Genomic DNA, 12,002 nt, shown 5'->3' with positions numbered 1-12,002 from the left:
ACAGCATACTTCTTGCACCTGTGTGTGCAGATTTTAATTTGAATTGCTATTAATGTTAGCTCAATTACCAGTAATGTTTTTCTACTGTGGGGGAGATGGCTTTTGGTGGATGGCCAAGAGTCATGCTCAGCAATCTGTGGGTTGGGGCCAAGCCTGATGTGTCATTGTGGAATAAGGCTTCTTTGTCCCCGTTTATAAGACAATCGGGAAGAAACTCAGCTGTAGCTTTCAGGTGGTTACAAATGGAAAACCCAGTTAGATGCCTATGTGAAGAAGTCAAATATTAATTTTTTAATGTAATACGTGTATGTGACAAGGTAGGCCTTTGGTCTTAAATCTTCACTGTATTTTTCAGAAAGCAACAATTTAATATCATTATTTGACTAATATAACTTGCAAAATATGCACACTTGTAGTTGAAGTGGAGAAAACCCATGAGTAAAAAAAAATAAAAAAAGATGCTTAAGTATTTGCAGGATGGGCCCTAAAACAATTTCTGATACAAATAGGCTATAATGACCCATTGACTGACATGCCTTAAATGAGCAAAAAAGTAAGCATCAAATTCTTGTGTTAGAGCCTGATTGGGTACTATCCTGCCAACGTACATTATCTGTGAAAAGCTTTTGAACAGTGTGCTGTTCAACTGATTATAATGGACTGCCTTAAAAAGTGTGACCTTGATTGTGCTAGTTATAGTGTACTTGAGGGTTTTTCAAATTGCAAATCTTAGTTATTATATGCATTGCAATGCTTTTAACATTTTCTGGGCTGACTGAACATGATTTGTAGCGTTTGTAACATACCTTGTAGCACTCTTTAATTTTACAGACAGTTGTGTTGGTCATGGTCCCAAAAGACATTTGCAGTCTCTTTCTTGACTAGAGTGAAATACTGATAGCTCATTACAAGTAAAACACAGACTTGAAGTTAACTGGGTTGTTTAGCAATTATTGTGGAATATTCTACTCCTAGGGAAGGGTGGGAAGTATGGTGATGGGGGACGACTCATCAGTGAGTCAGTCCTAACGACTCAACTAAAATACATCCTGTTGGATAAAGTCTGTAGTACCTCGATTGCTTTCAAGTGTCTGTGGGTAATTTTTTACGGAGTTATCTCAAGTGAATGCTTTTTGCTTATCTGAAAAATGACTTGATTAAAATCATGCACACTATGTGAATCCAGTAGAATAGTATATTTTTAGTTAAAAGTGGGAACTAAAAAAAACTGGGTTTTTTGGGGGGGAAATATTTAATAAAGAACAATGGATTCTAATAAAAGGTAGTTTTAAAAAACTGTTCATTTAGAATATAATTCTTGTTCCAAAAGATTCCTTTGTAGGAAACATTTAGAAACAGAAAGGATATATTTGCAACTAGGAAGTTGGAAGGAGGAAAGGACTTCATTTGGCAAACTTTTTGAGAGGAATAGCATTGATTCTATAGAAATAACTTTGTATTTGGATTTCTGAATGCTTTAAATGGATTTCCTTTTATCAAGGCTATACATCATAATAGAGAGTTAAGTATGGCATTCAGGCTAAGTATTTATGATGTTCCATATGTTGCACTTCTTTATAATATATTCACCACTGAAATCATTTAATGAAAAAATGAGAAAAGTAATTTGTTTTGAGGATTATTAATTAATTATTATCTGGCATTTGAAGAACTAAAACTTTCTGGGACTTAAGTGAATACTTATTTAAGGGCATGCCTTTAAGGATATGAAAGTTCATATGTGGCTTGAGCTGCACAGCTTACATATTGAACCGAACTAGGCTTTTTAATAGGGCTGTCCGAAATGGCTATGTTTTGTTTCGGTTTTGGATTCAGCTGTTTCGGAGGACAGTGATTTGTTTTGGTGTTTCATATCACTGTTCCGTTTTGATTTCAGCCAAATCTGTTTTGGAGTTTCGATGCTGTTTCGGCCCTGATTCGGATCGGCTGGGGAGAGGCAGGCACAGCCAGGTGGCTGCAGGTTCTCACGCAACTCCTCTTCCTGTGCTTGCCTCTCCCAGGGCAGGGGGAGCCACGGGAAAAGCCATCCCATGGCTGCCCTGTCTCGCCCCATCCCCCACCCAGCCCCAGCATCCTGGCACTTAAAAAAATCCCCAAAAGCCCTGAACTCACTGGCTGCAATAGCAGTGATCAGGACCTCTGAGGGGTCGTGGCAGAGCCCCCCATGTAGTGGGGGGCAGTGGGGATTGTCCCCCCTGCTTGGCACCCGCGCAGCGGCTGCCCCATGGCGTGTGTGCACCATGGCTTGGCAGGACACTGCACACTGTCTGGGAGCTGGGGCTGCTAGGGCTGAGCGGTGCCACGCTCCAGCTGACAGATGGAGCCGCCCCAGCTCCCAGACAGCACGCAGCGCCCTTCTGAGCCGTGCTGCACCCATGTCATGGGGCAGCTGCCGCACGGGTGCCAAGTGGGGGGGGCGATCCCCGCTGCCCCCCACTGCTCTGTGCTGGGGAGGGGGGGATGCTCTGCCACCAGCCCTCAGAGGCCCTGATCGCTGCTGCTGCAGCCAGTGAGCATGGGGCCTTTTTGTTTATTTTTTTAAAGTGCTGGGAGATTGGGGCTGGGCAGGGCAGCCATGGGGGCTTCTCCTGAAGCTCCTCTGGCTGTGCCTGTCTCTGCCCTATTGGGGGAAGCTGCAGGAGGAGCCCCCATGGCTGCCCTGCCTGGCCCCAACCCCAGCCCAGCCCCAGCCTCCCGGCACTTTAAAAGGAGGACTGCAGGGCTGTGCTGGACTCTTCCTGGGGGTCCTCCAAAACATTTCTAAAACATTTCGGATGGTTTCGTTTAATTGCAGATTTGATGTTTTGGTCTCCGAAATGGTCTGAAACGAAACAGCTGCAGAAATTTCGCACAGCCCTACTTTTTAATTCTTCGACCATATGATCTGTTTTATATCTATAATAAAACTTTCTGACTCTCCTCTAATATACTATTTTATTACTAAATAATTTCCCACCTGCTGTTGTGGTTCAGTGGTAGAATCCTTATCTGCCATGTCAGTTACCTGGCTTCAATTTCTGGATGTGTGCATAACTACAGCCATTGAGGCACCAAATGTCTGGATTCATGCTGGCTTTGGATTTTGTCTCAATGGTCAATAGTCTGATGGAGATAGAAGGTCTGGGCAGCCTCCACTCCTCCATATTCCTGCCTATGCATCTGTATTAAAGGTCTGGGTGACCTCTCACAGATACACCATGATCCAGAAGGATCAACAGTTGCCTACTACTACTAAATAATTTCCACAATTGTCAGTTAGAAACAGTGCTGGTTACTTTTGGGTAATGTTGATCACTAGTTCAGTCTTTATACCTGTAGGCATCCCACTGCCCCAATTTCTCAGTAGGAACTTATTTCTCTCTATTTCTGACCACTCAGTAGGTGGTGTATAATAAGAAAATTAGTTGATTCCTGCAGAATGGTAAAATAACCTTCTCTGGAAGGGTGCCACTTAGAAATGGTTTTCTATACAGGCTTTAGTACCTATGGCACAAGGTTTTGGTGTACCTGTTGCTATGGAGTCAACCTTTTGGCAGGTGAGGAACTCATTTTCTTCCCTGGCTTTCCCCCCACCTCCCATTTAGCACTGCATTAGAGTGCTATAAAAGACTGCCTTTACAATGTTAACTGAACCTTGGCTTCAAAAACAGAACATAAACTGTTTCTACAGTAAAGGGGCAAATGTTTCAACATTCACTCTAAAAATGAAACTAAAAGGGAAGGAACATTTTTGGCCAACGGACGGTTTTTAAACTGTAGAAATAAACCAGTCAGCTTTGTCACAGACTAACCACTGCAATTTTTCCTTTGTCATGTAGCTTTATTACCTTGATTTTTTTGTGTGAATGTCAGGGTTTTTATTTCAGAACTTGTTTCCTGGTACTTGCCCTAAATTGGTTTTTGAAAAATATAAACTGTTCACTTTCTAAGAGCAAGTCTGCAAATGGGCAAAAATAATCTGTAATACTTTTCGAGGTGAATTATTTTTGTTTTTCACCCTTCTGTATGTATTTCAGAAAGCAAAATGTATTTATTTTTAAAGTAAAGTAGCTTTAGATTACCAAATATAATTGATTTTTAAAAAAAGCAAACAAGAAACCTTGATTTTAAATAATCCACTTTAATCTGGTTTCATAATCATACTTTTTAGTTCTTTTCTTTTTAATTGGATTCTCATTCCATGGTAACCTGTTGAATTGCACCTACTTATCAAATTTAGTTCAAAGGCTGTATCCATTTTTTTTCTAACTATGAGGCACGTAATATATATGTATAAATAATTATAAAGCTTAATATATTCACACATTAATATGGTGAAAATGATGAAATTTCATATTTACTTGATGGTTAATTTTTAAATTCTGACTTGTGTCCAGTTGATTTTAGATACAAAGTGAAATACAATAAATGAAAGCAGAGTGCTAGAATTTTTAATTTTTTGTAGGTTAAATAAAATCACATTAAATGTCTTGGTATAGTTTTCTTTGCATTCACAGAATAGGATGTGTTTATACAGGGGCAACAGTGTGGTCGGTCACAAAGAAAGTAATATCCATAGTTTCTGAACTGAAAAGATTAAATCCCTAGGATATTAGAACTAGTAGATCTCTGCATCTCACCCTTATTCATAGAGTGTGTGATGAGAATAAAGGTGTGTTTGTAGTGCATCTGTCTTTGTTGTTCCTCCCTTTCTTTCCTCCCCACCTCTTTTTCTAGTACAAGCTAAATACATTTGAATTTATAGGAAAAGAAAGGTTAATGTCAGACTTGTAACTTAAAACTTTAAGTGATTTTTTTTAAAGTCTGAATATTGAGTACAAAATGACATTCAGTCAATTTTAGTCAATTACATTTTCTAGTTGAAATTACAAATTGAGGTGTGTTTTAGTTTTTCTAAATTAGACTGCTAAAAACTCACTTTTCCATCATTTTAAAAATTAGGATTGGTTAAATACAGTACTATTATGTCCTTACTTCTGCAGTTTAAATTAAATTTCTCTTTTGCTGCTAAGTGCAGAACTGGTCCTCATGGATTTGTTGATTGTTTATTTATATTTATTCTAGATCATTGATTTGGACAGTGGTTATGGATGGCAGTTTCCATGTATAATGGGAACCACAAATTTCCAGTTTAGATATTATGTGATAAGTCAGTGGCTGTTTATAAAAGTCCAGTGCCTGACATGAACATAAACACCTTACACTGTTACTTATTTCTTGTGTTACCTCATTGATTTCAGTTGTTCCAAGGCCTGAGAGAACTATTGTAAAGTTCAGAAACAAAGATTGTTTGGGTTTCTTAATTGTTGATTAATTATTTCTTTAAAATACTTCTTTCATTATATTCCCCGGTTGATTATTTTTCTCTTATGGTGTGAAAAAAATTTACCTCTGCCGGGTGAGGAGCAGAGACGGCAGGACGCCGCACCGGAAGCAGAGCGTGGCGAAAGTGAAACTGCAGCAGGAGGAGCTGCCGCAGGAAAAAGAAAAGGAAAAACAAAACAGCCAAGCCAGAAGGAGCCGAGACTGGCTCTCCTGTCGGCGTGGGCATGCTTTATGGTGGCGTGCCGGGACAGATTAGTCTTCCAAGCCCCTGGAGCCAGGATAAAAGACCCGGTGGAAGACCAGCAGGAGAGACCTTAAGTGAGGTCTCCAACCGGTGTGGAGGGGCCAGAGCAGAAACCTAGTCCCAGTGAGGGGACCTGGTGGCTGCCCTAGGAAGGGGTTTCTATGAGAAGTTAGGGCCAGAGAGAGCCTGAGGACTTACCTATAGAGTCTCTGTGGATAATGGATGACCACAGCGTGGACTGGACATGCCGGAGGGCAGGAAACAGCTGCAAGCAGACCTGGACAGGTTGGACAAGTGGGCAGAAAACAACAGAATGCAGTTCAACGGAGAAATGCAAAGTGCTGCACCTAGGGAAGAAAAATGTCCAGCACACCTACAGCCTAGGGAATGACCTGCTGGGTGGCACGGAAGTGGAAAGGGATCTTGGAGTCCTAGTGCACTCTAAGATGAACATGAGTCGGCAGTGTGACGAAGCTATCAGAAAAGCCAATGGCACTTTATCGTGCATCAGCAGATGCGTGACGGATAGATCCAAAGAGGTGATACTTCCCCTCTATCGGGCGCTGGTCAGACCTCAGTTGGAGTACTGCGTGCAATTCTGGGCGCCGCACTTCAAGAGGGATGCGGATAACCTGGAGAGGGTCCAGAGAAGGGCCACTCGTATGGTTAAGGGCCTGCAGACCAAGCCCTACGAGGAGAGACTAGAGAAACTGGACCTTTTCAGCCTCCGCAAGAGAAGGTTGAGAGGCGACCTTGTGGCTGCCTATAAGTTCATCACGGGGGCACAGAAGGGAATTGGTGAGTTTTTATTCACCTGGGCGCCCCCGGGGGTTACAAGAAATAATGGCCACAAGCTAGCAGAGAGCAGATTTAGACTGGACATTAGGAAGAACTTCTTCATAGTTAGTGGCCAAGATCTGGAACGGGCTCCCAAGGGCGGTAGTGCTCTCCCCTACCCTGGGGGTCTTCAAGAGGAGGTTAGATAAGCATCTAGCTGGGGTCATCTAGACCCAGCACTCTTTCCTGCTTATGCAGGGGGTCGGACTCGATGATCTATTGAGGTCCCTTCCGATCCTAACATCTCTGAATCTATGGAGCCCAGCAGGACCAAGTAGGTCACGAATCCATACACAACTGACCCACGGCAAGTGCCAAGCCTGAAGAGAGAGTGACACGCTGGGGGACAGAACGGCACCAGATCAGAGCGACGCGTAGACGAGGCTAATGGGGCAGTAGGGAGCACTTGGGTTAAAAACACCGTCCCAATCCTACGGCCATAAATTCAGAGAGCCGGAGCACCAAAGCATACAGTATATCAACTCTGACAATACAAGTGACAACATCTTTGGTTGGCGTTAGGTGAGATATAGGGGAGGTGGAGCCCCAAACAGGAAGAACAGTTAGGATCACCAAAGGGAGGTGCCAGGAGGGATGGGACCGAACATCTTCCCAATTAAAATTATTTTTCATCAAAGATATGGCAGGTGAGACCTCCTGGTGGACCGACCCTACTAACAGAACTGTTTCTTCCCAAAAGCAATGGCGAGGTCAGAGAGGAACCCCCATACTTGATGCCCAGCTAAAAGGCATGGGAGATTACATATGTTTTTATACTGGAAGAAATGTAGGAGAGGATATTCAGCTAAATAAAGATATTAGTTGAGAATAAGAAACAGGCTTGGTTTTAAGAGTTACTGTTACTTTGGAAGAATTACTGAGGAGCTAACCTACTTAGAAGATGGACTTAGATTTAGGTCTGCCAGGTTATTGTAATAAAACTTAACAAAGGAAAATGGTGTGACAATATGTATTAAAGTATCGTTGCAAATAATAGTTTTGATGGTCTAGAGCAGGGGTGGCCAACCTGCGGCTCTTCAGAAGTTTGAGTCTCCTTGAATCTTTGCACGAGCACACAATGACCAGCTTCCATAGCTGTTATGTCATGTAATGTGATGCGACTGCTCACGGCGAACACATTACTCAGTTTGGACTCCGGCGCTATGGGTTGGCCACCCCGGTCTAGAGTCTCTGTATTAATCCCCCAAATAGGATTTTAACTAATGCTGAAGTAGAAATAGTGTTGAGAAGAATTTATATTAGTTTTTTTATCCAGTAGAAGCTTGTATGTATGGTTTTAAGTGAATCTAAGTTGTAATCCTTGTATCAGAATGCTGATTGTATAATCATAGCAGCATTTCTAGAACAGAAGTGCTAGTACTATAGGAATGAGTATTGGAAAAAGACAGTTGTTAAGGGAATGCTTCAACAACAGAAGTACTAGTGAGAAGGCTCCTAATATTAGAGAAAATGACTATAAATCATTTCTTATAATATTTTTTTTCTCTAGGAGACCCTAGATATATACTTCAAATTATGAAAGTGCAGCAGATTCTACTTAACCTAGATTTTGAGGGGGGAAAAAAGCCATGTTGTTAATCTCTCCTTCCCCTGCCCATATTGTGAAAACAAATGGTCTGTATGTAAAAAAAAGACTAAATTGAATGCAATTAGATGTCCACAGATTATAGATCCTGATCTGAAAAGCCCTCATCAGTAAAACAAACAAAAAGAAAAATATGAGTTCTAAGATTATTGCTTTGTATAAACACGAGAAGCAATTTTTAATAGTGTGGGAGTTTATAATCTCCACTGAAAGACTTGTAAAATAAAAGAAGACCCTTTTGCCAATTTGTATTCATTTATCCTTGGCCAGAGCACTGCCATCTAAGCCAGAGTCTTTAACCTTTATAGACTTAAGACACCTCCTTGGAAAATGCCAGCAGTACATGCAGTACATGTGGTTTGCAGCGCCACAAACCACATGTGCATGCTCATCTGGACTTTATCTCATGAATCATGTTTGGTCATGTAACATCTGTTATGCAGTTCATTAGTTAATCATGCAGTAGATTTAGACCAGCCACAAGTGCAAAGTAATTATCACACAATAAAAATGACTTATCCTGTTATAAAAAGAGCCAACCAGCTATAAAGTTAGTGTGTGTGAAAGTGTAATAGCTCTATAGCTGGTTTCTATCCAACTTTAATTTGAATGTGCAGCAGGGCCCTAAGAATGATAGAATTGTCTTGTATCTCAAGGCACCCTGATTGAAAATAATTGTCCTAAACTAAGGCCTCTCCCAAGCCACTTCAGATTCTCTGCAAAGAGAGGTAGTTAGCGGTGTTAGGCAGGAGTCAAGGCAAGGCAGCACCTTATAGCCTAGCTTGTTGAGAGGTACCAGATTTCATCAGATGCTATGAATGGATACACAGTCCATGTCCACATGAGCAGGAGTGTGTGGTTTACAGTGCCTCAAAGTCTTTTGAGGCACTGTGAAACATGTGGCGTGTGTGGATCTGTTTGTTGCACTTGATATTTACAGCACAGCAGCAAAATTAAATCCCAGGAAATCCCAGTATCTAAACAAAAAAACAACCACTGTGGGGGGGGGAAAGGCAGCATGGCACATGTAGTTTCAGCATGTACTGCCCAAAACAGGAGCCTGACTGGGCAGAGCTATGCTTCAGCTGCTGGCCAGGCTGCACGTGCCCATATCACTGCTGCTGGAGGTCAGGGAGCACCCAGGACCCTAGGTAAAGCTTCTAGGGCCAGCCCAGGTGCTGGCCCCAGCCTCTCCTTCCCCACCTGGGACAATTTGCCTCATGCCAGAGCACTCATGCAGAGGCATGCCCAGGGTCAAGTAGCAGTGACACAAATATATGCCGCTGCTATTTGTCCTTGGGGAAATGCACATTCCCGTTCATGGAGCTGCGCCCATAGAGTATAGTGGGTAATGATTAGAAAGGAATAAAATCATTAAAATATAAAGGATAGGGCAAAGGGGAGGGAAGGAGAGAACACTGCTGAGAAAGATGAAGATGAGTTGAAGAGATCAAAAGGGATAAATAAAGCTGTTAACCTTTTGAGGGAAATAGGGTTATAAAAGCTCATCTCTGTGGGGAGCATGTGAGGGAGGAAGGAGATGGTAGTTCCTCTGTAGAATAAATTTATGGAAATTAAACACTTCCCTTAAACTCTGCTGATACCAGGGCATTGGCAAGAAAATACAGTAGAAGGCAGGGTAGATTTGCATTGTCTAAACCAGGGGTGGGCAGAGGGCTGCTTACTGAGTTTCGGCAAGCCATTGAGGGCCACATGACAGGCAGCCCAGGGCAGATTAATATTAAGTTTCTAAATTTTTTAGGGGCCCTGCGGGCCAGACAGAATGGCCTGGTGGGCCACATCCAGCCCTCAGGCCGCATTTTGCCCACCCCTTGTCTAAACTAACTAAATCAGAGATGTGTTCACTTTTGTGAGCAGCATCTTACTTCATCAGATGCTAAACTGAAAGCATTTTATAGGATACATATTGCTGGGTACCAGCAGACCCTGATACCAGGTTGTGACCTCTACTAGTGCTACTGCACTACAGACAATAAAGAAGGCTGTAGGCTTTGCCCTGGCTGTCTCTGTTCCAATTTCTGCCTCCTTACAGCATGATTCTTGTTGGGGCATCCTAGATACCTGTTGGTTGTTACTGTTCCTAGAAGAGGTGGCAACACAGCCCCTCTTTCCATTCAGGTGCCAGTGACAACCAGGCAGCGGGGGTCACAGTACTCCTAAAAGGAGATGAAGTGTCAGGCTGTGTGGGGGTGAATCTTCCACAAGGACCTGCAGAAGGAGTACAGAGACCTAAATTGGCAGGCAGGCCACCAGGCTCTCCCCATACGGGCGGGGGGAGCATGTGGGGATGGAGCCCTGTGTCCCCCCATCCCCCCCCCCCCCGGTCTGGGCTGGCTTCTCCCACCCGCCTCGGGCCCACTCCTTTTCCCCCCCCCCGGCATTGGGTTTGCTCCTCCCCCAACCACTGCCACATCGGCCTGCGTCGGCCCTGCAAGCGGTGATGACAGAAGGGGGGAGAGGTGGGCTGAGGCCAGTGTTGGTGGCCTCACCCCTGCTCCTGCGGTGTCCCAACCCTGCTCCCCCCTGCACCACCACTGCCACGTCCAAGGAGCAAGGGGAGGGGGGCAAGGCCAGCTCTGTAGGCCTCGTCCCCCCACTCTGCTCCATCATTGTTGCCTGCAGGCCCCACCATCCTGCTCCATGACTGCCACCCCCTCCATCCCCTGGGTCCCCGCCATCATGGTGGCACTCCACTGCACCACCACTTCCTGTTCCAGTGCAGTAGTCACACTGGTTGTTTCAGCCAGCCAGTCAGAATGCGAATAAAGCATTATGGTCAGACAGACAGATTATGACTTTTATAATATTAGAATTTACAATTTTTCCATATATAGAATCCAGTTATTGGGGGGTCATCTTATATTTGAGTATATATGGTACTAGTGGTTTCTTAGATATTGTTGCCATGATGGATGAGATAAAGTGGCAGTAGCTGCAGCACATATAGTGTTTTTTCCAAACTAATATGATAGAGTTGCATGTTAAACCCAACTGCTAATACAGTCTTGGAAAGGTAGGGAAAATAGTGTTAGATAAAGCCCTGTCTTGAAAATAGGAGTCATAGTTGAAACTTTTAAAACTGGAGTGAGGTTCTGAGAAAACTAATCTCTGAAGTATGCTCTGATTTGGTCCCAGAACTGATATAAATACTGTTGCTCTGGCTCTCCCCTTTTTCCCTGCTGCTGAATTAGGACCAAGCAATTGCTGGGTTAGTAAACTGTGGCATGAAACATCAGCCAGTTGTTATCCTGTCTTTATCCTGTTCCTGCGCATTCACTTTTACCTCATTACCTCCTTTTTTTTAGTTTGTTTGCACATTCCCGTCTTCTTGGTCAACATCTTAATATTTCTTAATTGTATGAGAGGCAAGGATTTTGGAGATATCTTTTATTGAGCCAGCTATATAGTTGGGGGAGCTGTAGGACAGACTTATGGGCACCGGGGAGAGGAAGGGCACTTGATGCCTAAAAGCTTGTCTGAGAGCTCTTCCAACTACACAGTTGGTCCAATAAAAGGTATTGCAGAAATCCTTATCATTTGTATGATGCATGAACTGTCATGACTACAACACTTCAACCCTACTATAATTTATGTGAAGTATAAAATGCGGTTACAATTGATAGTTTTCCTGTTTTACAGGAGAGACTTGTTTAACATCATTGTTGTCTGGATCATATAACTGATATGAGCTGATATAACTGAAATTATATCAATATATAATTGATAGAAGTGTGTAGCTGAGCATTGTAGAAAAATAGCTTGTAACATGTCCTAGATGGTCATAAGTGGAAGCATCTGAGATCTACATGTCAGAGAAGCAGAGGTACTCTTGTATTAATGTGGTAATTAGGAATATGGGAAAGAAATCTGATTAACAGAAAAAAGGGTAAAGTACATTAAAAATATAGGTACTGATCTTGTGAAATTTCTAGAAGTAACTATGATACC

At 42.9% G+C, this 12,002-nt stretch overlaps 1 protein-coding gene across 1 annotated transcript in view; it reads left to right on the top strand.

Annotated features, from left to right (window-relative positions):
- Window positions 1-12,002, top strand: part of PDK3 (pyruvate dehydrogenase kinase 3) — an 82,970-nt gene that overhangs the window by 27,184 nt on the left and 43,784 nt on the right. The gene's annotated exons all lie outside the window — the stretch shown is intronic.

The sequence above is a fragment of the Alligator mississippiensis genome, chromosome 1 (genome assembly GCF_030867095.1).
Source record: "Alligator mississippiensis isolate rAllMis1 chromosome 1, rAllMis1, whole genome shotgun sequence".
NCBI lineage: Eukaryota > Metazoa > Chordata > Crocodylia > Alligatoridae > Alligator > Alligator mississippiensis.
This window is presented reverse-complemented; position numbering and strand designations above follow the sequence as displayed.